Source organism: Myotis davidii, unplaced genomic scaffold (genome assembly GCF_000327345.1).
Source record: "Myotis davidii unplaced genomic scaffold, ASM32734v1 scaffold826, whole genome shotgun sequence".
NCBI classification, from domain to species: domain Eukaryota; kingdom Metazoa; phylum Chordata; class Mammalia; order Chiroptera; family Vespertilionidae; genus Myotis; species Myotis davidii.
The window spans coordinates 1,482,467-1,487,797 of NW_006297142.1; positions in this window are offsets into that span (position 1 = coordinate 1,482,467).

Genomic DNA, 5,331 nt, shown 5'->3' on the forward strand with positions numbered 1-5,331 from the left:
AGCAAATGCCAGACATTTAGAGACAGGCCCTCTGAATCATACTTATTTTAAAGCGACTGTGGGGCAAAACCTTAACAAATTATTGGAGAAAACCAGAAAACTATTCACCAAAATGATAAAAACAGTTATCTTTTAGTGGCAAGCTTTAAAGTGAGGGATACTTTCTCCTCTGTTTCTGCATTCAGAGCTTAAACAAGGACTAAGTAAAATTTCAAAATACTGTAAGATGTCAACGGTGAGAGAGCAAGTGACCAAATAAACCATTTTCAAAAATGTACTTCGAATAAGAAGGATCCTCATACGTATCCACCCGGTGTGACCTCTGCCTCCGCGTAACTGACTGAAGCCCGACTCCGCAGCTCTGCGGGGTCCACACGCACAAAACGATGATCTCCCCAGCCCTTGTGTGAGGATGGGGTTGGACATACTTGGAGGCGTGCAGAACCCCGCATGGGTTCCCTGGCCTGTGGGCTGAGAGCTTTCCCAGTGGAAAAGGCCACGTGGAAACTGGGAAACTACTAACGCCCTCCTAGGAGAGGAAATCGGCGATCCTAGAGCGTCCCCGGGGGCGAGTAGAGGTTACTGCAGCCCCAGAGGCCAGAGCCACGCGGGCTGCTAGTTTCCACACGTGATTTGCGGGGCCTGACCTGACTCCACGGAAGCCTGTCCCTGCCAATAGCTGAGTGACCTTGGAGGGTAACTGTGGGCTCCACAGACAGAACCAGACACTAGGCCCAGTCACAGCTCCTGGCCACGCGTGGACGGGACCGTGGTCCAGAGCACAGGTTCCTTGGTAGACCTTTGAGGCACCTCAAATGCGCAGTCATTTCCTATTTGTTTGTTTAAAAATATCCTCACTCAAGGATATTTTTCCATGGCTTCTTAGAGAGAGTGGGAGAGAGAGGGAAAGACAGAAACACATCGCGATTGGTTGTCTCCTGTACAAGCCCCAACCAGGGCCCGGGCTGGGGAGGGGCCTGCAACCCAGGTACCTGCCCTTGACTGGAATCAAACCTGGGGCCCTTTGGTCCGCAGGCCGATGCTCTATCCACTGAGCCACCCCAGCGAGGGCACGCAGTCACTTTCTGGAACAGCAGGCTGTGGATCCCCCAAAGAAACCAAAGACAAGAGGTCGGTGCGATTCCAGCATCGCCTAGAGCAGTGGTCCTCAACCTTGGCTGCATATTAGAACCACCTGGGAATCTTTTTAAAATCCTGATTTCTGGGCCTCATCCTCCAGAAATTCTGTTTCTTTGTGACTCATGTTGTGGCCCCACCCCATAAGCTCATGTGGAAGGGCACAGCCCCCAAGGCTCAGAACCACAGGTGTTTCTGTCTCTCTCTCTTCCACTCTCTTTAAAAACCAATGAAAAAATGTCCTCGGGTGAGGATTAAAAAAAATAATAATAAGTTTACAAAGATTCAGAATCAGACCAGCTCACTTTGGACCGTCATGCCTGTGGTCCGACATATTCCTGCCTCCACATAATGGATTCAAAATAGACCACGAAAGTACAGCGATTGGAAAGATAAAGAACCTGAACTCGAATGATGCCCATTATGTCATGTTATGTGGCCCCTTGGAGCTCTTCCCGTGTTTCAGGTGCATTTGTGCTTGGTGAGTGAACATTTCATTTTATATATGAAATACTTTCCTGAATTTGGATAGTAGTTTTAAATGGAAATTTTTGAGTTTTCAGTGATTAACTTTTAAAACTAAAGAAAAATTTAGAAAAAATGTTATGTCCGTGGCACAATTTTGTAGTTGCCTAGATTATACATTTGGCTGATTTTTTTTTTTTGGAAAATTTTATTTACTGGACATTTATTTCTACAAAATATTTTATATCAGGCTATCGCCAAAGGACCAAAGTTCAAACGGTAAGGTAGAAGAAAAACGATTGAGCAAGCAGTTGTGCTTTGAAATATTTTATTTCATTCTGTGGTTTTGCTTGTGTGGTTCTGTGTGTAAAGTTTAATAACATTTTTTTTTCACTGTCTCTTCTGGCTATTGTTATTCTTTGTTTCATTGCACGATTCTTACGGAAAAGAATTGTGACAGACAGAGGCTGACGGGCTTAGAACATGACCTGTTCCAGGGGGCAGCTATGCTGGGTTTGCCCCCGGATGTTGGGGATGTGAGGGTAGGAGCAACCACCGCACCTGTGGACAGGCCCAGCTAGTCCGGGTGCCCCTGATGCCACAGCGGGGAGGCAGCTCCCGGGTAGAGGTGGCCAGAGGCCCGGGAGGGCGGGCCGGCAAGCCCATGTCCTGCTGGGCCTCAGATGGGCTCAGACCTGGCCTCCTGAGGAGCTTCAGTCTCGAGGAGGGCGCTCCCTATTGGAAAGGGATGGAAGTGCACCTTAAAGAGACAACCCAGGGTCCAAGGCCTTGACAGCTGCCTTGGCTGGGCAGATGCCCCAATACAGAGAGGGTGGCAGGGCAGACTCCACGTCTCTCCCGCGCCCGCCAGGTAGCTAGGTCCCCCCTTGGCCAAAGAGAAGCAAATACTGAAATGACTCCACGTCCAACCTGAAGTGACGAGGCTCCCGAGGCCGCCTGCTCGCAGGCGGAAGGGGCCTCGGCAAGGAGGCGGCGTGTCCCTTCTGAGCGACATGTTTGCGCAGCCTGGTCACCTGGCTGCAGAGAAAACCCCACGCCACGCCCGCCCTGGAGGGCAGCACCCAGCACCTCTCGCCTCTCACGTGGAACTGGTTCCCACCTGCATGTGGGCGGGGGACGGCTAGTGCAGGTTCCATCCCCCGTGGGTGTCTCGCCAGAGGCTGAATTTTGCCTTTGGGCCCCAGACACTAACACAGACACTTAGCGTCTGCCCACACGTGTGGCGTGCCCCCCGCACGTCCTCAGGATGGAGGATGTGGGTGACGCCCAGCTCCCCACTGCACCCCTCTCTGGGAGGGTCCCCCGTTGTCCGTGGCGGCCTGCAGCCACCGACGACACAGGGAGAGCTGTGGGGGACGGCCCTCTCACCTCGATGCAGGACACCCCTGCAGGGCACCCAGCTCCAGAGCCCCCGGGGGCTGGCCAGGCCTCTGCTGGGACCGCATCCTGGCCCCACTCCTCCCTCTGCCCCGTCCTGCTTCCCCCACTTCCCACAGTCCAGGAACCCGGCAACTTCCATTCCCTGGCCTTCCCCGTGACATGCCGACACCACCGCTGCCCTGCTCACCCATCCCCCAAAGGGAGAAGGAATAAACACGGGAAATAAGCACACACAGGCACCAGTCTCTGGCATCTCAGAAACACTGGCGTTGGGATTACCTTCCCTGAATATCTCCCCCCCCACCCCCCAACAGTGGGCACGTGCCTGCTGGCGGCAAAGCTCACCAGGCTCGCCCCGGGGCCCCACTAAAGCAGACTTCAGCTTTCACGCTGGAACGCAGCAGCTGCTGCAGCTTTAGGGACGCGCTGCTCCTTGCCTGCTCGTGTGTGGCGTGCACTGCAGGGCATGCGGCCTTCTGGGTGGTGTGGGAGCAGGAGACACTCTCCACCCCTGCCCCACGGTGCCTCCCGGCCGCCGCAGAACTCCTCCCCGCCCTCCCTGACCTGGCCTGTGGGCTCAGGCAGAGGTGGGGGCCAGGGCCTGGCACCTGGTAGACGCTCAGGCATGGCCGTTGGGTGAATGAGTGAACACCAGCCCTGAGCTGCTCCCAGGGTCTGTCCGAACCAGAAGGAAGCCAGAGGGGATCCTTCTGTCCTAAACGTAAGCAGGCCCTGGAGGAGGCCTCTGTTAGAAGCTGTTACCCTCCCTGGCACAGGGCAGTTGTTGGTTAAATGAACAACATCGGTTTGTTTGACCAATAATTTATGTGAGTTCAAGTCAGCTTCAGATCTAGAGGTTCGCTAATGCAAGACTGAGGAATCCCAAGCTAAAAGGAATCCTGTATTGTAAAAGCCTAATGTGCTAAGTGTCCGACTGATGCACACTGATCACCAGGGGGCAGATATGCTCCAACTGGTAGGTTAGCTTGCTGCTGGGGTCTGGCCAATCAGGACTGGGCGAGATGGGCCGGACACGCCCTGGAGCCCTCCCACGGTCCCTCCCCAGCCCTGACTGTGCACCAGTGGGGTCCCTCGGCCTGGCCCTGCACCCTCTTGCAATCCGGGACTCCTTGGGGGATGTCGGAGAGCCAGCTCCGGCCCGATCCCTGCAGGCCACGAATCCGTGCACCGGGCCTCTAGCAAACTTTATAAAATAAAATTCTAGACCAGCCAGCATGGCTCAGTGGTTATGTGTTGACCTATGAACCGGGAGTTCAGGGTTTGACTCCTGCTCAGGGCACATGCCCAGGTTGCAGGCTCAATCCCCAGGGTGGGGCGTGCAGGAGGCAGCTGATCAATGATTCCCTCTCATCATTGATGTTTCTCTCTCTCTCTTCCTCTCTGAAATCAATAAAAGTATTTAAAATAAAATAGAATTTTGGATCTTGATTCTGCTTCAGAGGCAGCCTCACTGTAGCCTGTGTAATGAGTAGAGAGGCTGAAGACGATGGGGAACGCAATGGATTCTCGGCGAGCTGATGGTGGGACCTGGAGGCAATGGCTTTGTTCTGGTCAGGGTTCACAGACACAGGGTGCTTAGCCACCAGTGCCAGGACTGAGCAGAGAGAGGCCCTCCACTGGGGAAGACAATCAACAACTCCCTCCCCGCACCCCCACTCCAGTGTCTATGATCTAGAAGGAGCTGGAAAGGGGGATTGCTAAGAAAAGAACGGAGCGGGTCAATCCAAGAGTTTCATTGCAGGGCCCTAGGGGGTTTGGCTCAGTGGATAGAGTGTCAGCCTGTGGACCGAAGGGTCCTGGGTTTGATTCCGGTCAAGGGCACATGCCTCAATTGCAGGCTCCTCCCTGGTCAGGGCCCTGGATGGGGCGTGTGCAGGAGGCAACCAATCAATGTGTTTCTCTCACATCAATATTTCTCTCTCTTTCTTGCATTCTCTCTAAAAATCAATGGGAAAATATCCTCAGGTGAGGATTAAAAAAAAAGAAAAAGAGTTTCACTGCAGGTCTACTTTCTCCAAATGGGAGAAAGGCTCATGGGAGGGCCTAACAGGTTTTATGGGCTCCCTCCCGCTCCCTCTCCCGCCTTCTCATTTCCTAGACGTTCCCTAGCTTCCTTGTGTGGTTTCAGCTCCCAACGATGACTGCCAATCCCCCGTCATAATTTAAATGTATAGGACTCCACCGTAGGAAGAGGGTGGATAGTCTTCGCCAACTCCGTCCACACCTTTGGGAACCTCTGGAACAGGATTCCCATAGGTAAGCCCCCCCCTCCCCGCCCCCATTGAGAATCCCCACATTCGGGACGGA